The sequence below is a fragment of the Lontra canadensis genome, unplaced genomic scaffold, assembly GCF_010015895.1.
Source record: "Lontra canadensis isolate GAN:19392208 unplaced genomic scaffold, GSC_riverotter_1.0 scaffold71, whole genome shotgun sequence".
Classification (NCBI taxonomy): Eukaryota; Metazoa; Chordata; class Mammalia; order Carnivora; family Mustelidae; genus Lontra; species Lontra canadensis.
Genome location: NW_022631065.1, coordinates 2,842,247 through 2,865,633, shown reverse-complemented (window position 1 = coordinate 2,865,633; position 23,387 = coordinate 2,842,247). Strand labels below are relative to the sequence as shown.

The window sequence follows — 23,387 nt, the reverse complement described above, 5'->3', positions numbered from 1 at the left end:
CTCAATCCCAGGACCCTGGGATCATGACCTGAGCTGAAGGCAGAGGCTTAACCCACTGAGCCACCCAGGTGCCCCTAGAATACCGAGTTTTTAATAAGAGTTAGAAAAAAGAAGCTGATGGTAGGATCACTTTTGTCTGCTCAACCCAAGAAACAAAGGAATGTTCATCATTTCAGAATCAAGTACTCGGGCTGTGATCTTTAAAATTTGTGCTTTGTCCTTGTAAACCTGGAATCAGTAACATCCCCAAAGTACTCCAATAGCTAGCTACTTTAGTTAGCCCGTGCTCTGCTCTAAATGTGCCAAGTTGTCTGATGTCTCTCCCTTCAGAGCCTCCTAAGGCTTTTATCTTGTCATTTCTGGAAAAGAGCAGAATGCCCTGCACACATGCTCTCCGCCAAACAACCGACTCTCCTCACTGTCTTCAAGACCTGGAGAGGCCGTGATGCATGGTGACAAGGCGTGGTCTCTAGGATTGGACAGAGTAGAGTCTGAGGGCCCCCCTCCCCCAGTTGTATGACTTTGGGTGTGTTGCTCAACCTCAATGAGCCTTAATTCCCTCATCTATAAAGTGACAATAAAAAATATAGCCCCATCTTGGTGTTTCTCGAAGTATGACAAGTTTGCTAGTGAAACAGTATTCACTGCCTGAGGACAAAGCCACTCATTCATCAAGTCAAAAATATATTGACTGAAATGTCACTGTAACAAGGTGATATAGGAGAAAAAGGACTCTCCCAGTAGAAGCTTCCCAGTGATATTTATAAGGATTTTTATTAGCTTTTATGTATAGTTCCCGGCCCGTTGCTCAATTCAATTTATGTTAAGCCTGTTTTGTCTTATCTAAGTGGTAATTGTTTTTAATGATAAGAACTATACCCTTATGGCTTTTATAATCTCTACCCATCATGTCTGAATAGATTAGTTACTTGACAAAGAGGAGGTAAGAATAGAAGAACAAAACCATTTGCTAAGTGACTACTCAATTCTCTTCCAGATTACCTTATTTTTGTTTATTCTCACAACATCTTGGTGGAAAACATCTTGGAAATACAATCCAAAAAAAAAAAAAAAAAGAGAGAGAGAGAGATTCATCTTCCTTCCTTCCCTCCATTCTTTCATTCCTCCTTCCTTTCCTTCTTATTTTCCTTTCTCTCTCTTTCCGTCTTTTCTCCCTCCCTTACTCCCTCTCTTCCTTTCTTTTACCTTCTTTTTTTCATCAAAGAGAACTCTGAGACTAAGAAGCAAATGAACAGGTACATGCAAGCATGTAAACTTGCAAAGCCCATGTTCCGTTTATCTTCTCATATTGCACACTGAATAAAGACCCAATTACGTAATTTCTGTGAAAGTTACAGTGGTACTTAAGAGGGAGTCATTTCTGCTCCTTTTTTTTAAAAAAGATTATTTATTTATTTATACGACAGAGAGAGATCACAAGTAGGCAGAGAAGCAGGCAGAGAGAGAGGAGGAAGCAGGCTCCCCGCTGAGCAGAAAGCCCAAAGCAGGGCTCAATCCCAGGACACTGGGGTCATGGCATGAGCCAAAGGCAGAGGCTTTAACCCACGGAGCCACCCAGGCAGGCCTCTGCTCTATGTCTAAGTGAACTAAACTACCAGGCTCTTGGTGATTAGTTTTCTTTAGTAGGAAGTATCTGGGAACCCAAAGGAATTCCCTGAGTGATCTTCCAGTCTATATGCAGAGAAGACAGTCACCAAACACACACACACACACACACACACACACACACACACACACACACATTCTGCATAACAAATACACACACACATTCTGTATAACAACCAAAGGGTCAAGAACAGTAATCACAATGACACAATTCAACAGAGAAATCTTTTGAAAGGAAGTGAATTTTGTCCAGAGAATGTGCTAATTGCCCGTGGAGTGTCACTTACCAATAACTGTATTTGTCTTGGGAAGACCAGAGGGGCTCAACCTTCAGCCCTACAAGAGCCATAACATGTATCTTCTTGATAGAATGACACAGCTAATTAAATTTCCACTCTGTTCCATGGAATGTGATTGTACGAACTACAGTGAAAGGAAAGAAACTAGTCTTTAATTATCTACTTTACATAGTGTAAGATATGTCACTTACATTGTTTTAGTTAATCCTCACAACCATGCTATTAAAGTAAGTCTTAGTATTTCTATTTCACACATAAAATACAGACTCAGAGATACTGTGATGCACCCAAAGTTTAACAACAAACAAATATTTGAATATAGCAAATATTCAAATCCAAATTCCTTGAGCTAACAGCACTTATATTTTCTTTCTCTGTATCACTGAATCAAACATGAGATATGGTCTTTCACACAGAAGTGAGCCACTTTTGATTTGCCATTTTAAGCCATGTGCCCTCTGGTTTGATGCCCACACACCTAATCCTCCCTTCAGGTAACCAAAAACTCACTAATCCTGGAGAAGTTTAGAGAATAATTTGAGTGTTCAGAGAAGTATACTCTAGACTAGAGTTTCCCGAAAGTGAACTGTTCATGAACCATCTTCATAATATTTTACCATACCCTCATTCCAACTGTGCCATTTTTTGGTACATTTTTGTTTCTTTAGATTAATTTAACTAAAATTAATATATTTCCAAAGAAAACTTTATATTACCACCACAAATGGAATATCAGCATCAATTAATTAATTGCATGGTAATTAAAATCTGGGTACTCATTAATATCATCATGGGTGCCATCAAGAGAATGCTTACCACACTTTAGGATATACCACTTTAGGCAAATCTGACAGACTTCAGGAATAAATCACAACCTTAACTCATTTGCATCTCACTTTAATGGAATTACTCAGCTGGCATATTTCAGTATTATAGAATGTACCCTTTTGAAATTCAATCCTGATTTCCTTGGTCAAGATGAAGAGCTGTCTTCTTCTTTTTCCTTTGTCTGTCTCTGTCTCTCTCATAATGGCTTTATTGAGGTATAGTTCACATACCATAAAATTGACCTATTTCAAGAGAATAATTCAATGGTATATGTTGGTTTGCAATTCTCTCTGGAGCTTCCAAGGTGTAATCTGAAACTGGCCCACCAAAAAAAAAAAAAAAAAATGGAAGGCAAGAAGAAATTAAAGAAAGAGGCAGACCCCCTCCAGATTGGTAGGTAGCAGTTTTGATAAGCAAAGGGGACTGACATACAAGAATTATCTTGGGCTATAGCAAGAGGAGTGGATTCCAGCACCCCCTCCAAATCATAAAAATTTATGAAGAAGCCCTAACTGGGCTCAATTACATATACCATGTAGGTGTTTTCAACACGACATCATCATCTCAAGGCAGTGTCTTTAGAGCAGCCTCTGGGAGCAGGAAAGGCAAGCAGAGCCCACATTCCAAGGACAGAGGAGAGGGTGAGAGCCTCTGAGTGCACAGATCCAGCTCAAGGGTCAGTCAGCAGTCATATCTTTTTGATGACATTTCCCAACAGCAAACTCACACTGTTGTGCAGTCATCACCAGAATCCATTTTATAACATCTTTATCACTGCAAAAGGAAACCTCATATCCTTTACTAGTCATTCCTAGTCTCCCACTACACCCCAGCCCTAAGCAAACACTAATCTACTTTCTGGCTGTATGTATCTGCCTATTTTAGGTATTCCATATAAGTGGAGTCATGCAACATGTGACCTTTTGTGTCTGACCTCTTACGTCTAGTGTAATGTTTCAAAACTAGCCCATGATATAGACTATATCACTATTTTAACAACTTCTTATTGCTGAATAATATATCATTGCATGGAAATACCACTGTTTGTTTATCCATTCATCAGTTGGGGGTTGTTTTCACTTTTTGGCTATCATGAATGGTGCCATCGATTTTTATGTACAAATTTTATGTGGATGTACGTTCCTTTTTTTTTTTTTTTTTTTTTTTTTTTTGCATTATATGTCCAGGAGTGGAATTGCTGAGATGATAAAGTGTCTTAGCAGTGCTTGGGGTTATATTTTAAATTACCTTTTTTACCTCAATTAAATCACTCAAACATAATTATATTCTGCCTTAATTCACTCATGGTAAAATTAGACAAACAAATCCGCTGTATTTATCACAGAGGGGTCTCCCAAGACAGAAATGATCTAATGGTGAGTGGACAGGGACTGAAGAATCTAGATTCTGCCACCAACTAGCTGAATGTCCATGAACAAAACACTTTACCTACTAGCCTCCATTGTCCTTATTTGGAAAATGAAGGAATTAGACTTGTTTTTGTCTAACATTCTCATTCACTCTAATTTTATTAACATATGCAAAAACATTTGGATAAGTTAAAGGCAGTTTACATATATCGCATTCCTCCTTTCTGAGGAATGGCCATGTCCTATGGTGAAACAACATCAAACATTTGATCTTTAGGAAAAGTATGCCCAAAATAGTCCATTTCTTCAAAAAAATAAGACATATTCTCATGCAATTCTCAGGTGCTTATGGTACCTCTCAAAGGATGTATTTATTTTTCTTTACATAATTCTATTTTCTTAAGCAAAGAAAATATTATAATGGGAACCCAGGTGTTCTCCCTCTGCAGTATATTTGCAGCACATCCCTGGTAACCATAAATTGCTTTGGAAAGGAACATTGAGTTATGTCCTCTCAGGTAGGTGGAGTCACAGTGAAGTTATTCTACAGAGAACTGAGCTGGAGGCTTGGGAAAAAAATGAGCACATAGGATTTTAAAAGTTCCAGTTAACTCTGTGATAAGAACAAAGGATAGACTTCTAGCAAAACATATCAGGTTGATTGGGTTTGGGAACCTTCAGGTAGTTTACTTTTTATATATTGCCCATTCACACAGGAAATACACAGAGATATCTATCTATCTATCTATCTATCTATCTATCTATCTATCATCTATCTATCTACCTATGTGTATATATATACAGCACTACCCCTCAATTTGAAACAACAGTGTATTATTGTCTCTCATGGTTCTGTGGGTTGACTGGACTCCATTGGGTGGTCCCAACTGGTGTCCCCCATGAAGTTGCACTTAGACAGTTGGGGTTGGAGTCATCAGAATATCAGACATCCAAGATGGTTTGAGAAGTGGCCACACAGTCTTTGTTTTTATACTTTAATTCAGGATAATTTATTTCAGATTCATTTGGCATTTAAAAATTTATAATTTTTTATACATCAGTATTTTCACATGATTCATCTTTAGGACAGGACTGTTAAATAGATAATGGATGAGAAAACAAAGATTCAAATATTATAATGGGCCTGAAAAAAACATGACTATGAGAATTTTAAAAATCCCAGGAATTGTCCTAATCTTGATCCAGTATTCTTTTCATTACAACATATTACTTCTCAAATTCTAAGGGATCATGGTCCATTACTGGAAGCTTTGATAAAAATGCTTTCCCTTTTTGTACCAGAACTGGCTTCCCAGTAATATGCAACAACTGACCTTTATAGAACCCTCTATGATCTAGATTAAGATTAGATTAAGTCTATTCTCTACCTCAGAGTTCAAATACTTGAAAACTCAGTTACCTTCTAAGATGCCATCTTCTCCCAGTTCTCAGTCACATGCATGGTTTTTTTCTTTTCTCTGAATGGCCTATAACTGTTTCTCTCAATGGCCTGTAACTATTAGTCAGTGTTTTTAAGAGATAGAGTTATTTTGTCCTAAAATCAAACATTGGGTTTTTGGATCAAAGTCATAGTATTATTATGTTACAGCAAGAAATGTGTTGGTTCCCCATACCCCACTATCTCTCTTCAAGGTGATATAGTGGGAGCCAGATGAAACCCTGCATGCACAAGTAATTTTTCCCTTTGGCACTACAGAGAAGAATCCCAAAATTGTGAATCTGGGAGCTCATATAAGAACTACCACTAAGCTACCACTCTCCTTCCAGAAAGACTGAGATAAGTCTTTGCTCCCTGCTGTTTTATAATCCTTTTAATTATAAGCAGATGGCCCCAGGGATTTTATCCCCTTTGGAAATATAAAAACTATCCTCCTGAAGATAAATCTCTATCTATAGAGATCTCTATTCAGTCACTGTGTCATATCCATGTTTGTCCTTTTTACTTAATGTTCTTTGCTTAGAAGGCCATAATTATGTAAAAAATACTTTTTTAAAAGATTTTATTTATTTATTTGACAGACAGATCAGAAGTAGGCAGAGAGGCAGGCAGAGAGAGGAGGAAGCAGGCTCTATGCTGAGCAGAGAGCCTGATGTGAGGCTTGATCCCAGGACCCTGGGATTATGACCTGAGCTAAAGGCAGGGGCTTTAACCCACTGAGCCACCCAGGCGCCCCATAAAAAATACTTTTAAGTTCCACATTAGTGTGCCAAGGGTCCAGTCTTCAGTACACTGATTATTTCGTGCTATAAAATCTGCCTAGTGTTTTTCCTGCACCAGATACTACGTAGAGGCTGTTGACTCTTCAGTCTCTCCTTCAGCACAGAAGTGTCCCTTTAGCTTCAGCTTTTCAGTCTACATTTGCAATTGACAGTTCCATGAAAATGTCTTTTGGGCACCTGAAACCCAATACGTTCTAAAATACACCATTTACCTTCCCTTCCTAAACCATTCATTCATCCTCCACTTTAGACACTTATATATTGGAAACAGACAGTTAAGGAAGTAAAGAGACTGAAAGATAGTCTCCATTCTGTGCTCACTCATCTTTGTCTTCTCCAGTTTATGGTTATGTCCTTACTTCCTTTTAACAAACATCTACCGAGTACCTTCTGTGTGCCGGACACTAAGAATCCAGCAGTGGCCAAAGCTCTCAAATTCCCTGCTCATAGGGAGTTTATATTAAAATAGAAAGAGATAATAAATAGGCAGAGAAACAATGATAACCTAGCATTACAGATGGAAATAAATGTTTTGAAGAACAAGAGGTATTTCTATTAACTAGATCACCAGACAGGGTTGTATTGGGAAACATCAACTTTGACTTCTGACACAGGCTTCTATGCCTGAAACTGAGCAGCTGTGTCCTACAGGAAGATGATAGACCATTTCAACCTAACAGCATTCCTTAAAAATACATTTTTTTGTCCCAAATATAAACAAGACCCAAATGTGTATGTTTTGAGAAAGCCAGAGACAGATACTGCCCTCTTCTATCCTCTTCACTGCATGTCTCAAGAGGAGGGTGGCCCCCTTCATGCTTGAGTGTCAAGGTGACAAAGGGAGCTAAAGAGACAGGGAAAGGCAGTGAGAACAGAGTAGTTTGGGGCTTAGAGTTTTTCATACATCCTTTAGAGAAATAAGAATTACCACCTGCTTCATAATGCACAGGCAGAAATTCATATTCAAGTCAGAAAAGCTCTCACCTTGCTTAAGTGAGGTTTGACCACAAGTGTTCACTACACAACGAATTTGACCGGGGCCATTCATAATAGTTTGTCTCCATCCTGTGCTCACTCATCTTAATATGTAAATGAAGAACTTATGGAAATCTCCAAGAATCATGTAAAAACCATGCAAACAGTGAGATAAATAATAAACTTGATAGACAGACAATGGAGATTAAGCATATGGATAACTGACAGTCCTATAGGGAAATCTATAGAAATGGGAAATGGGACAGAAGCAATAATCCACAGTAAAATGGAAACAGAAATTCTAGAAGCAAAGAATGACTGTTAAAACCACAACTGAAGGTTTATTCAGTATCAGGTAAAATTCACAAAGAGAGACCAATGTCTAAAGCTACTCTTCAAATAGTTAGGTTTCAAGCATAAAGACAGAAAAGTGAACTTTTTTTTTTTTGAAAATTTTATCTCTTTATTTGACAGAGATCACAAGTAGGCAGAGAGGCAGGCAGAGAGACAGAGAGGAGAAAGCAGGCTCCCCACTGAGCAGAGAGCCCGATGCAGGGCTCGATCCCAAGACCCTGAAATCATGACCTGAGCCGAAGGCAGAGGCTTTAACCCACTGAGCCATCCAGGCGCCCCAAAAAGTGAACATTTTTAACTCCTTATGATCATAGACCGTGAATACTGCAATTAAAATTCTTCATTAGCATTCTGATCCTAAGTATGTGCTATTCATGTACAACCCTGGGAAGAACCACTTGATTTTGAAGTGATCCAGGCAGAGGTGTATATGCAGGATATTTGGGAGTAAAATTGCAGGGAAGATCAGGGGGACAGTTAATGCAATGTATTAATACAGGAGAAGTGTTATATTTAGGAGGGAAATTGCTTCCAGGGGAACATGGCATCAACCAAAGTTGGGAAGGCTGAGAATCCTCAGTAATGGGTCTCCCCTGCCCCTTTTCCACACAACTAACAACCTCTCCAAAATAGAACAAAAAGGCAGGGGAGTGGGGTGGGGAAGATGGCTAGAGAAATAAAGGAGAATAATAAGAAAATACTTGTAAAAAGACAAAGCTGAATTTTAATAGGAGAATGTGGAGCTTTTTTCTAAATTTCTCTTTACTTCTTGGTGACAGGTCTTCAGAAGCTACTGTTTTCCATTTCTCTCCCGTTGCTTTTCACAAGCTAAATTCTACACGCATCCCTCCGGATGACATGGTGGAAATGGATATTATCTGTAATATTCTGATAAATACTGCTTCTAGAATAGGGAGATGCAATACTGATGACAATTAAGTTTTAGCAGGGTTTGGAAAGAAAACTAGTGCCTCAAGTGGACAACAGTCTCACGCTTTGTCATATCTCCTCAATAAAAATAACCTTTTTTTTTTTTTTTAATATACTTGCATTTGTAACCCTTTTCAAATCCTTCATGCTTGAATCTATTTTCTGGATTGAATTTTTTTTTCCCCTAGAATCTGAACATCAATAGTTTCTGACATTTCCCTTAAAACACTGATACATCTTAGAGTCTAAGCTCCTTTGCTGCCTCTTGAATGTGATTCTGCAGTGAGAACTGCACATGAGATAAGAGGAAGCTTTGGTCAGAAATTCTCTCCATCCAGAGCCTGGATGTGTAATTTCCGTAAACAGTATCAATCAATGCACTTAATTAACATTAAGCAGAAAGAAAATAAAGTAAGTTGTTAATTTTTAAAAAATTTTGACACATTGACAATATGTGGTCAAGACCTGAACTTTCTTATAAAATTATTATTTTCTTTAAGAATAATGTGCCATGAGCTTTCTGCAATTGAGATTTCTGGCCTGGGGAAATTGACACAAGAGAATTTTTCCAGAGATGTACTCACCCATATAAAGTTGTATCTTAACCGAGATGCAGGGAGAAAACAGCGAGCAGATACAGCATTGCAAAGGCAATTTCTTTCAGAGAGATCAAAATGTTTCTGTAAAGCTGCTACAGCTTCCCCTCTAAGGATACAATTGCATAGTCTTCAATGCAGAAGCACTCACATAAACAAAGCATGTAATAGAGGAGATGGGGGAATGCAAAATAAACAAACATAAAGGAAGGATTGGCAGAAAAGGCAAAGTTTCCAGAACAAAATCATAAGGAATATTTCCCCTTCCATTTTTTCACAAGAATTGATTTCTCAAAGATTTCAGATGTCTCCTCTCATTTGGAGAATTCAACTTTCTTATTTAGAATCAGTTTTATTGTAGTGAACTTCTTAGGAGTCTGGAGTCAACAATCGGCAGTGTTTATCCACAGTGGAGACCAAGTGGGAAACCTACATTTCCACCCTCCCACCTCCACCCACACACACAGTAATGAGGTGCCCCTACCCCTCCCTGCTCAGGTGGAATCAGAAGAGGCCTGCGGAGAGACAGACTTTCATAATCACGCAGTAGTAATGAGACTACACCAGTGCACTGCCAGTAGAAACCATACAGAGTATTGGAACTCCCATCCTGCCAAACAGTAGTGACTCCTATCCAGACGTCAACAAAGACTAAGGAACCTGGGTTTCTACAGCCAACTGACAATAATGAGGCATCACACTCCCTTCTGCTGAAATGATGTCAGAGATCTTCAGCTAAAAGGAAAGGTTTAAATAGAATCTAGAGTTATAACATAACACAAAAAGCTACAGTTAAAAAAAAAATTAAGATTAATCATACTGAGAATCAGGAAGATCTCAAACAAAAGGAAGAGATAGGAGGTGCCAATATCAAGATGGTAGGGTTGTTAGGAGTATAATGTGCTTCCTACCGGGTGGCATGTTATAATGTTATCATGTGAGAAGTCCCGAACATACAAACTTAGAAACTCTGTTGTGATAGCTCATTGAGAACAAGGGACCACCAGTTGACCTTTGAACTGGCCCTGGCAATCAGAGGCTCCACCTCCCCGTCCTTGGAATGTGCATTTTGTGCTTTTTTTTTTTTTTTTTTTGCTTTTTTCTTTTTTAAATTCTGTTTTCATTTCTCACCGCTAGAAGCTGCTCCAAGGACAGCATTGAGACAGGGAGTTGGTGTTCAGACTATCTAGGTGTAATTAAACCCAATTAAGGCCTCTATATAAAGCTTTAAGATTTGGCCAGGGAATGCAGAGATCTACTTGTCTTGGGGCTGCCTAAAACAAGCTTCATAGTTCCCCTGATTTTTAAACCTGCCACCTACCTCATCTGGAGTGGCCTGCCTCTCTTTGTCCCTCCCCACCCTGTGGCTACAAGGCCCGGTTTCAGATTATATCCAGCGGACTCCCAGGGTGGGGTCCAAACCAAAAAGTACAGGAAAACAAGCAAGTACAAAAGCAATTACATGACATCCTCATTCACTATCCTGTGGACAATGACAAGCACCTTTTGTGAAAGTTTTATTCCAAAGTAAATGTGACAATGTTTTGACAGCTGGGCCAGCTGATCTCGCAGTCAGAGCAGATACCAGAATCTTCTGTTAAGTGGGAAACCAAACCCAAAGAGTCCTAGATTCATTTTGGAGTGTCACCCAAAAAGGTACTGAACTCCCCAGATTCCGGCAAGAGCAAAGGTACCTGTACGATATTTCTAACAACCTACATGGTTGGTCATTACTTACTTCACCCATGCAAAAATTATTTCTAACCTCTCATATGCTCATTAACAAATTGCCTTGTGCAGTGATTCTCAAATTAAATGCTCACAGAATCTACTGGGAGTCATGTGAAAATGCAGACTCTGATTCATTAAGTCTGGGCTGAGGGCCTGAGATTCTACATCCTGACAAGCTCGTGGGGAAAGGCCTGTTACTGGTCTCTGAACTACATTAAAGAGCAAGAGGCTAGTAGAGATTCAGGTAGCTCTATTGAAGTGCCAGTGTGAGCGTCCTTTGACATGCAGACTCATGATCAGGACTTTTAAAATGCTCAGGAACTACCTTTGAAATGTGAACTTGAATGAGATGTATCGAGTGTTAAACAATTACTTCGGCGCAAAGTTAATTCTCTCACACACGTACGCGCAGTGTATACTGATGTGTTCTAAAGTACAGACGAAATAGTGGCCTATTCAAATACAATGGGCACCAACGAAGTGTCCATTTGGGAGAGAAAAGGAAGAGGGGCCGAGACAGAGACAGAGAGGGAGAGGATAGAGGAATGCCACTGCTCAGTGTATAATTTTGTGCAAACCGTGCCCTCCTGGCTCCACTTTCTCATAACAACCTGAGAATTTCCAATACAGAGCACAGTAATTATGCATCTGTCTTCTAGCTCAATTCCCTTAGACATGTCACATATAAGCATTAAGCTGTATTTTTTTTTTCTCTAGTGGGGAAAGATAGGCTCACTGGATGACATTTTATAATGAGCTTTATTTATTAATAGGTTTGCACCTAAAAGCAATGTTTCTAGTCACTGCTATTGGAACCATATATGAATGCCGTGTTAGCATCCATCAACATTAAATACAATAGGCTCCCTTGGTATCAATATGTATTGTTTATACCACTGCAATCTAATCAAATTAGATGAGTTCTTATACCAGCCAACTGAAAATTAATATGTATACTTATATAATATAATCTCATAAACTATTATTGCTCTGGTTAGTAGCAAAATATATTAAGATATATTTTCTGCCATTAAGTGTATGAAGATGTATCCACACATATCTATTGATAATTATGTTGTGCACTGATATTATCCTGAATGCAGTTCAAAGTCTCTATTTTAGGAATGGTCTCAGATTAGTAATTTTCAACATAATTCAAGGCTTTGACTCTGATTCCAAATAATTCAGAAGCTTTGCACTTGGAATTTTTGGTTACTTCATTCTCATCTTTGACTTAACCACGTCACCTATGATGGAGACAATTACCAGATTAAATTCTGTATTTAAAAAAAATTTTTTTTAAGATTTTATTTATTTATTTATTTGACACACAAAGAGAGAGAGAGACCACAAGAGAGGGAACACAAGCACGGGGAGTGGGAGAGGGGGAGAAGCAGGCTTCCTGCAGAGCTCGATCCCAGGACCCTGGGATCATGACATGAGCAGAAGGCAGACGCTTAACGACTGAGCCACCCAGGAGCCCCAGAATTTAAAAAAATTTTAAACTCATGTTTAGAAAACTCATCCTATGCCAAGCACTTATACTAAAAATTAATATAAAGATTAATAAGATGAGGAAATAAACCCTTGAGGATTCCATTATATGGAAAGGGAGACAGAAACAAATGAAAGCTGATCATTGTAATGGGGTAAAGTAAGTGTTATTATGAGGTACTACCAAGTGATATGTAAAGAATAATCCAGGGTAGGGGTGCTTGGGTGGCACAGTTGGTTGAGCATCTGACTCTTGGTTGTGGCTCAGATTGTGATCTCAGGGTCATGAGATCAAGCTCTGAGTGGATCTCCACACTCAGAATAGAGCCTGCTTCAAACTCTCTCTCCCTCTCCCTCTGCCCCTCCCCACCACATTCTCTCTCTCTCTAAAATAAATAAATAAAATAAATCTTTTTTAAAAAGAAGAAAAGTTCAGGGGAAGGAATAACCAAGTGTCTGCATCAATCAGGAAAAACTTCAGAGGCAGTTCTATTTGCTAAGCCTTAAAGAAGAGTGAGGGGAACACAGAAAGTTGAGAAGAAGAGGAACATTCTTACAGAAAGAAAACCCATGAAAAAGAAAGGCACAAAATTATAAATGGCACCATGTACTGAGATATTGTCAAGAAGTAGTGAGTGGCAGGAATTGAAGCTGGAAAGTGAAATGCTGCCATAAAATAAGGAACTTAGTGTGCCAAGTTAAGGCGTCTGGACTTTATTCAGAAGGCAGTATTTAGCTGAAGAAAGTTCTAAAGAAAGAAAGTGGTAGGAAATGCAGTTTTGAGGAAGGCAAGTCTGTGGTAATATGGAGACTTATTTAGAAGGAACATAAATGAAGACAAGAAGATGAAGGTTAAAGCAAATGCAATGGCTTGAGCAAGACATATGAGGCTGAATCTGTTGAATGACAATGGACACAGATTCTAGATTCCGGAGGATTGGCTTGAAAGATGTCTTGTCAGGTGAGCACCTGGATATTGGGGTTGAGGAACAGCCACCCCTTGAATCTGTGTCATGTGAGATAGAGTTCTGATTGTTTGACTTAAAGCCTAATGCTTTCAACCTCCTCTTTTCTTGAATTCTCCTTCCTGAACAAGTTGGTCTCCTAAAAGTTGTTGGGTGGGCAAGAAAATGAACTTGCCAGATGAATCATCCTGACAGTGACCTGTTGCAGCCCACTCTGCATTACTGCCATGTAAGATACTTGAATTGTCTTAGGACTTACTTGAGTATGTGCCTGTGTGTTTCCTGAGAGAAAAGGTTAGAAGAGGAAATGCAGCTACTGTTAATCCTCTAGTAAATCAGTGTATAAGGTTGTGTTTGGCTGCATGTAATACTACCATGAATAAACCACAAGATTATCTCTAACACACACATGCACGCACATACACACACACACACACACACACACAGTGCTGCGATATTACACAATTCCCAAGAATCTCTTACATATTGCAGACTTTTTTTTTAATTTTATTTATTTATTTGACAGACATAGATCACAAGTAGGCAGAGAGGCAAGCAGAGAGAGGTGGGAAGCAGGCTCCCCATTGAGCAGAGAGCCCAATGTGGGGCTCGATCCCAGGACACTGAGATCATGACCTGAGCCGAAGGCAGAGGCTCAACCCATTGAGCCACCCAGGTGCTGACTTTAGAACTGGGGCTCAATGTGCCCCACTTGCAGAGGCTGCAATGTGGATGGAGCCCCCCAGAGGTCATATGATGGTTGGTGCTGAGTGAAGCAGGTAGTCCAGGTTGATACAGCTGCTTAAGTTCCATTTTCCCAGTATGTGATCTCTGGTATGACCTTGCCTCCTGATTGCAAGGTGGCTGCTGCAACTCCAGAAATCGTGTCCATATCCTTGGCAGGAATAAAGCTGAAGGAAAATATAGTCTTCTCTAAAGACTCAGGGACAACCAGCTCAGGAACATTTATTTGCTTGATCTCATGACTAGAACTGAGTTGCATTGCCTTCTACAGCTGCAAATGAGTCTGGGAAAATTACTACGATGTTGCCCAGAGAAAATCAGAATTCTGTTAGTAAAGAACAAGGGAGTAAGGATATTATATAGGCAGCAAAGTAAATGTCCATTATGCCCAGTAATGTGAATTCAGACATGGTCTGAAGAGAATAAGGGTGAAGAGGGGCTGAAGAACATGGCAGCCTGCACACAATTCAGAATGTTCTCCCTGATTTATCATATATTATCTTACATATTTTATATATGTGTTTTATTGTCTCTCTTTCCTACTTGAAAATAAGTTTGATGTAGGGAGGAATTTTTCTCTTTGGTTATATCCTGTATTCCCCAGTGCTTGGAACTGTGACTGGTAAAAAGTAAATACTTAGTGTTTGTTACATTAGTATATGAATATTCAACCCAGTCAGGGAATCAGTGGATCTCAGCTCTCCCTTGCAACATGGTGCAAAGGGCATAAGGGAGGAACTACCCATGTGCCACTGAGATGTCTTTGTTTACTTTCTGGTGGAATTCTTTGGAACTTTAAAAAGAAACTTTCAAAAAACTGATCCACAGATTAGTTCCATGGTCTCACAGCTACCACTAACAGGCTCTGTAGTAAGAAAAAAATCAGACAGTAGATTTAAAAATAATATAACTTTTCTCAAAACCCATGTAGCTTGGAGCAATTCCTAAAGGCAGAAGGGCTCCAGTAGAAAATACAGGGCTAGAAATTGCCACGAGGAGGAGCAGCTGAGAGATCCTTCTTTTCCAAAGATGCCATTATGAAGAGCAGATGTCCTCCAGCCCAGAAGTCATCTTAATTTGGAGATTTCTGGGGTTTTCTGCTATCCCAAGTGATTACTTTCACAGGAAGGGAATATTGTCTCTGATTTTCTACTTTGCGTGAGTGAAGAGACTCTAGGAATTGACATCCATTAGGTACTTGACTAAAAAGGGAGAATGTCACCACTGTTTCATCTCTGACAAAAGGGTCGGTGAGGCCAGGGAAGGAAGCCCTCAGAGGGGAAAGAGTTAGAAATACAGGATGAGAATTTCTTGACTAGAAGGATGCAAAATAGAAACTTGACAGTCTCATAGCACAGAATGTCCAGACTAGGAATTGTAGGAAAAGTGAACAATCAGTGTGTAAAGCTACTTGCCTACAGAGTATGAGGTCTGGCATTCTAAAGATCTACCAGGTGAAAATACTAGAAATCAAAATCTTCAGTAATTTGAATGAATGATGTATTAATTACCTCTCATAATGGGATAGTAATTGCCTCAATTTGGGTCTGAGACTTGCCTTGAATTAAACTAACCAACTGCAGAGACATGGGTTATAAGGGTAAAACAATAAAAATTAAAATACCTACCTTCTTATTTATAAATGAGGCAACTGAAAGTGTTATACAGTTACTCTGGGATTTCACCTGTGTTGATATTTTAGGGATTAAAAAGAATGTATTAGAATAAACTGTGCTTGTTAAATTCCATTTAAAATGGCTTTACTGTATAATTTTATTGATCTAATAAGAGATTATCAGATAGTATTTTATAAAATCAAGATCTATACTTTAAATGCACTTAACATTGTTTCAATAAACAAGAAGCATATTTTGTTTCTACATTCCCAAAAATTGAAAATAAAAAGTGCAGTTTTATACATAAAGAGATCAACACATCAATACTTTAGATATAAAAATGTGTTCATAATGCAGATGTAATATTAAAGAGATGGCATTTTGCCATCTGAAGAATCTGAGGCTTGGAGAAAACCTTGTTCAAATCCCTGAGATGCCATTTCCTCACTGTGTGACCTTGGGTGATGTACCGCGTATTTCCGAAATCCAGTCTCGTAATCTTTGAAATGAAGATCTGAGTATCTTTTTCTTAGTGTTAAGTGATTTAGTGTGAAAACTGGGCAAATATGCTTAGCACTCTGCCAGGCAAATAGCCGTGTCATGATCGTTTGTCAAATATGAAACCAAGTAGGTATTAAAAAGGTTGAGGCAAGAGAGTAAAACAAAACCATCCTGACCAGCTTTTTCTATTTTAAAATAAGAAACCTATGTATGAGATTTGATGGACCATGAAAAAACCTCCCACCTGGAGTTATTTCCCCTCCTGTCGCTGCTTTTCAGGTAGAGGCTAAGATATCTCTCCCGGGTACAATTACTAGTGAATTTGCTTGAATCCCAACATAGCAAAAGTAACAGTGTGACCTCTTTCTAGGGATTCATTATTTTTTTAAAAAACATTTGGTGGTAGATAAGGGGTTTGCTTTTGGATGTTTGACCTCTCTTGTTATACTCAGCTCGATTTATTATGCTACCATCATAGACCCCAGGATGCTTATCTTTGGGACCTGTCACAGCCTTGGATAAATTCTAGTATAAATCATGCAAAATGGCTTCTCTGAGTTGCTGTGGATTTAAACCCTCTAAAGAGTTATGTTTCCATCTTATTGATCTATGTGAAAATATTTCAAACAATCACACGTGAAAATGTTTCTTCCAAATTCCTTATTGGCTGAGTTGAATATTCACGTAATGCAAAGAGCAAAAGGTAAAACTCATACATATAGGGAACAAGGTGTTTTCTAATAATCAGTCAAGGAGGAAGGATTTCTGGGTTCACTGAGGAGTGTCCCACTTCTAACCAGGTCAGCCTCTAGATACGGCAACGTTGCTTCATTGGCCTCTACCGCCATCTCTTACCAATGCCACCTCCTAATGAATTCATAGCTCAGAGAATCTTGATTCCAGCCTTTGAGTGAAAGATTCTTCCAAGTCACTGCCAAGTTTTGTTTATGCCCCTACCTCTAAAATGACTGATGTCTGCTAATAAGATCAGGCATCAGTTCAAATTAGGATAAATGCAATGCTGACCATTACCTAACTCATACTAGATAAATTTAGAGATAACAGCTTAATACAACCACACTCCAACAGCCCCTAAGAAGAAAAAGAGGATCTCTTAGGATTGGTGAAATTAACACTTTGGGTTTTAGGCAGTCACATCAGCCTCTTTTATGAAGTGTCATTGGTAGGAACCAATGGAGAATATAGATTGTATGTTATGTAACACTTTGGCTTTCATCTGAATAAGAGAAGTGATAGTTGGGCAAGCAGCGGACTCTGAGCAAATTGATTGACAGGTGACAAAGTCACATGAAGAAAGCAACATTTGGTATTCCAGTTTGCAGTCATGAAAAGGGCAGTGGATTTGATGTCTAGGTCATTCAACCTCAGACTGAGTCCAGGCATGGTTTGGAAACAACCCTGTGACTTTGGAATTGCCCTTCATTATCACATGGCTGTACCAAAAGAGCACATGTCCTGAAATTATTGTCAAGGAAGGAGAGACAGGTCTAAGCCATCCAGCTCCGTCTCATTATCTCACTCTTTTGGGTCCAAGGGAAGGGAATCACTAGAAGAAGAAGAGCAGTTGGTCCCTTCAGACCAGTACTAATAAGAACATATAAATCTCAGTCGGTGAAGATACCCATGTATCCATCACTCTAGGTCCTATTCTTCCTTTTGGAGGAAGGAAGTGAAATCATTTGCCAAAACTAGGTCCAACATATCTGCTAGTCTCCTAAGGCTCCTAGTGAAGCAAGGTAATCTCCATTTCTTTTTTAAGGCTATTGACATTTCCATTAAAAGGTTCTCACAGAAAAAAAGCCATACTCCCAGAGTCCCCTAGAGAAACTCAAGGGATCTTGTCCCTATAGATGGTCCCCCATTTTAACTCCAGGATCCCACAAAAACTGGGCCTGAGTTGGGATAGCTTGTATGTGGTCCATTTCCATTATTCCCCCTCCTGTATCCACAACCAACACTGATGCTCAAGAGATCACACCTATTCTCAAAGCCCTTCTCAAAATAGTACTTCATCTTTTTCCCTCCCTGAGATCCCAGAATAAAACAAAGGTATAAGTAAACAATTAACTCGACTTATCATTGTTTGAGCTGTGGCTCTCTGGGCTACTTTGGGAGTTCCCCTGACTCTTTTTAAGAACTGTGGCTCTAAGAATTAAAGCAGTTTCTAAATGGAGCCTCACAAATTTCAGGAAGTGCTCTATGCACTTGTCAGTATCAGTTTCTTAGGTACCAAGAGGGGTTTGATCTCAGCCAAGACCCACTTTATTCTGCCTTTCTGAGGGTCGCAGAAGGCAGAGTGGTGAAAGTGGAGGCCTTTCACTTGATGTTTGTTGGGCAAGGTGTGCTAAGAAATCAGGTGAAGGGAAAAGATACTCAGCCATGGGCAAGGGCCTGGGCACTCTGACTCCCACCAGCTCCAACAGTTCACTCTTCCTCACTTCTCATATCCAACTCAGTAAGACTTTTGTCCCAACTTTTTAGATGGCTCTCAAGTTCATTTCTCCCCCGTCCCCGCATGCCCACGACTTAGTGACCCTTCTAAGAAACTGCCTTACCTCCTATCTTGTTGCTCCTAGTCCCGATTGATGTCCTACTCTACTGCCCAGTCATTTCTCCTGAAGCATGCTCAAGACCTCTGACGTAGTCGCCTTTCAGTTTTTATACAAACTCTTTAACCTGGCATATGAGGTTTTCTAAATTCTAGCCTTGCCTTCTCAGCTCTATGTTCTGCTCCTATTCTGGTTCTTATCCAGAATTATATGCTGACCCTGTACACAGAGACTCTCTTGGTCCCTTTCCTGGAATTGCTGCCTTTTTTCCTCCCTTCTAAAGCCCAAATACAATGCTTGGATCCAGATCAAACTCTGGCTCAACCATGAAGGGTTCCCTGATCCTCTGTCCAGGGACTGCTCACTCTCTCTTCTGTGCTCTCTTAGTAAATGAGACTGCATTTTCTTCTAGTCGTGATCACAGTGTCCTTTGTTTTATTATTTACTAGTTTGGGAACTCAGAGAATGTAAAATTGTTATCTAGTATGACTTAGGATCTGTCATTGCAGGCATAAGAGCCTGGTACAGAATACAAATACAAGAAATATTGAATGATTCCACGTGCTGGTCTGGCTTTCCCATTTTACCACCTGGGTGTTTATTTACAGAGGCCTTACAATGTGATGGTAAAGAGTTCAGCCTTTGGGAACCAAACTATCTGGATTTAAATCTTGGCTCTGTCCCCTAATACCTGTGTTAACTTGGGAAAATTACTGCATGGGGATAATAATATGGACCTCACATAGTCAACAAGAGAATTAAATGAGTTCATATGAGCAAAGCATTTAGAACAGTGCCTGGTACACAATAAACATTCAATAAAGGTTAATAAGTTCATTTAGCTAAACTGTCCCTCATGCGTGTGATCCTGGAAGAGAAAGAACAGGGTGGTGAGTAGTTCTGGAGTTTTGTTCAAAATGAGCCAGAGAGAGAATGGGCCTGGAGAAGATAAAGCCGGGCAGACTCCTCTGTCCAGGAAGACAGTGGGCCAGGATGAAGGGGTTCACTGAGACAGAAAGGGGCGGGTGGGTCCCAGATGGGCAGAAAGGTCAGAGTCTATGACAGCAGCACCATGAGCAGCATACCAAATGCCTAGTCCCAGGGCATATGGGGCTTGCTGTCTGTTCCACGTTCGCCTCCCCTTCCAACAGGCAGTCCTGGAAACTCAAGCAGTAACAGAGTCAGAGGAAACCAAAGGTACCACCTGGTCCCAGGCCCATGGAGGAAAAAACATGGATCCAAATAATCTCATGCTGACATAATGGGAACGTATTCAGCCCACACATTCCCTGGGCTAATACCCTCTACATCTCCATCCTCTACATCATGCCGTGCTTTATTCTTGTAACCTTCAGTTAGAGGTCATCACTCTAGGGAATGTATGAGCTGGGAGGAATGCAATGCCAAATGACAACTCTTGGACTCTTCCTCAGTACCTAACTCATTTTCTTCTCATAAAACATTCAAAGCATTTAAAATTATTACTTTATTCCTGAGTCATAATGTTGTTGAAGCTTATAAAAATCATTTCAGTGTTAATTCCCCTGGCTCAACTCTCTTAAATTCTTCCTTAGAAGTTGCATATAATTTAACCAGAAAAAGTTTTTCTTTCTCAAAACCAACTGGAATAATAAGAAAATAGATGAAGAGATTTTTCCTCTTCATCTGAAATAACTGCTAGGTGAATACAAGGTTTGGATTTGGGAGTTAGAAGTTAGGACAATCAACTGGTTGGCCTGGTTCCCTGACTTCTTTGTTATAAAAGGACCATTTGACCTGGCCTTTTGCCCCCCGCCCCCCCCCAAGGCATTTACACCATCAACCACAGGCTGAGATGTACCATATGCAGCCAGATGGGGCTATTGGTCTCTTTTACTCTTTCTCGTTGCCAACACGGGTCAACCAATCTGGAAAGAGCAAAAGTCATGCTGAAGACAGCTCGAGCATAACGTATCAAACCAAGAATTTTGGTTTTCTTCAGAGTCTGTTTCTCCCTCCAAAGAGCTACTTCAGGTGATGGATGGGAAGTGAGGAAGCTGCAAGCACAGCTCACAGCCGTGCATCCGGGTAAAGGGGACAGGGGAGCTGCACCTGAGCTGCTGTTGCAGGAGGCACAGAAGCAGGATAGGGATTATCACTTTTCTGGGAAGAGAGTCTATAAATCGGGGCTGGGGTGTCTCAGTCATTAGGTGTCTGCCTTTGGCTCAGGTCATGATCCCAAGGTCCCAGGATCAAGCCCCGCATCAGGTGCCCTGCTCAGCCAGAAGCCTGCTTCTCTCTCTCCCTCTCCCCCTGCTTGTGTTCCCTCTCTAGCTCTCTCTCTGCAAATGAATAAATAAAATCTTTTTAAAAAAAGAGAGAGAGAGAGAGACTATAAATCTCTCATGAGATTCTCAGAAAAGGATCGTGACTTAGAAAGGATTAACTTGCTGTCCCAGAGATCCAAGAGAGAGCATCACAAAGGAGGTCCTGATATGGCATTTTAGTGATTTAAAGGGAAACTCCAGGATAAATGACTGCTGTCTCTTTTATAAAAGGTGAACACCACTGAACAGGAGACTACTAAGCCAATAGACGACTTCCAGAAGTCAGAGAACCTGGGACTAACATTGCAGAGGATTTAGTCCAAGAAGGAGAAAAGCCGAGTCTTGGTGGTATGTGAAAACAGAATGAGAAACTGGGATGCTTTACCAAAAAAGCCTCACACATTCAGCTGGACAGGTTACCAGAAATGACCATATTGTTTGATGTGCCTTGTTTATCTGCTCAGTCAGATAACTCTGTTCTTGACATAATGAAAGACTACATTTTTAACCATGGTACAGTGTCATCTCAAACACCAGAACCCATACAAGAACTAGTAAAAAAAACCCAGAGGCATCACAGTACAGTGGTGTAAGGTAGGTGGTGACTTTGACGCCCAAGATTACAGGCACCAATTCCATAAATGTACTTCCAGTCATTTTGAGGATATACATGTAACCCTGACATGGAACTCACAGTATTGCACATAGACTCCAGTGTTGAGGGTCAGTTCTGGTGAGGGAGATGGCTGATAGGAGTGGAGTGCTTGGAGCATCCTCCAAATATGTCATTCCACATTGGTGCCTAATGAATGGAAAGCTGGCCTTGAGAGGTACTGTCTGAGCATAGAACACACCAGAATGATTCTGAATCCAGCTCCAGTGCTCTAATTTATTTCTGTGGGCAGACATTAGCATTCATAATTGAAATGCTCTTAGAAGGATCAAGCATTGTGCATTAATACAAATGTTGCCATTTTTTAAACAGAAAAATATAATCAGCTGCGCAAAGTTACCTCTGGACAAAGGGGTCAATGGAACACTGTCATCTGACATGGAAATCATGACTCTAGGAGCCACCAATAAATAACAATGGCAGAAACTTCAAACTTCAAAGAACTATTAGCTTGAATAACAGAGAAATGAATGTTGATTGGTTACTTGATTAATTGTGGGGTTTTCTTTACTTTGCATACTTGTTTTTCTGTCTTGGATGGAAAATGTTAGTATTTTCAGTTTTTGGATGACTGGCTTTGGTTTGTGGGGTTTCAACACAGCTGTTCTCAGCCCAGTTTAGTTGTAATTGGTTAAAAAAAAAAAGGTTGGATCCATCTCTCAGGCTATTGGAAATAGCAAATGTTTACTGGATTCATTTTGGAATATTTTAGCAATAAGATACTTGAATGTTGTGGACAAAAACATAATACAGTCGATTTTATTTTTAGCATGATATTAATTACAATATCACATCACAATAAAAATCAAATTGGCCATAGAAGTATGAGTACAGAAAGATCTATACCCTTGCACTGTATTTCTTCTTAAAGCTGGTTATTAGAAGTAGGAAAAAAAAAACATATTATTTGATAGACTTTCCATCCAAGTTTAGGTAAAACTTAGAATAAAACAATAGGTACAGAACTAATGAAGCCAGAGTTCTGTAACACCCCTTCCTCTTATACTCTTTGACATGAGTGTGTTGCATAAACTCTCCATATCCAGGTATTTTGTAAGGAATATTGACTTTTTTCTGATGTTCAATCTTCTTAAATCCCAAAACCATTACAAATTTTTGCATTTTCAAATTCTTTGACCAAATGTCAAAGCACTTGCCTTTTCTGATTCTTTGCCATTTGATTCAAGATAGTCCAAGGGACTTTTAGAGAGTTAAACTACTTATGGAAATAGTATGCCCAGCAGTGTCAGACATTTCACACGTATGTAATACGCACACGTGCATATCAGCCTCAGTGACGCACCTGTACTTTTTGTAGGATAGGAAGTGCAATCCAGTTTAATGTCAGTTTGATAAATGGTATTTCAGTTGCCAAAACAAACATATGGTAAACATTTTACCTGTTTTTTGAAAAATTTGGATTTGTGTAAAATATTTGAAGCATTTATTTGTTTTATGAATATAGTGGTCTTAACTTGCTATATAAGCCTACAGATTTTTCTTTGCAATATGATTTTTTTTCTCTTTAACTAGTTCAGAAATGTTTGAAAAAGCAAGTTTGATTTTTT

The 23,387-nt window shown here is 39.5% G+C and overlaps 1 pseudogene; it reads left to right on the top strand.

The window, feature by feature from the left end:
* The window catches only part of LOC116881073, a 28,509-nt pseudogene extending 6,197 nt beyond the window's left edge, over window positions 1-22,312 (top strand).
* The last annotated feature ends 1,075 nt before the right edge of the window (window positions 22,313-23,387 follow it).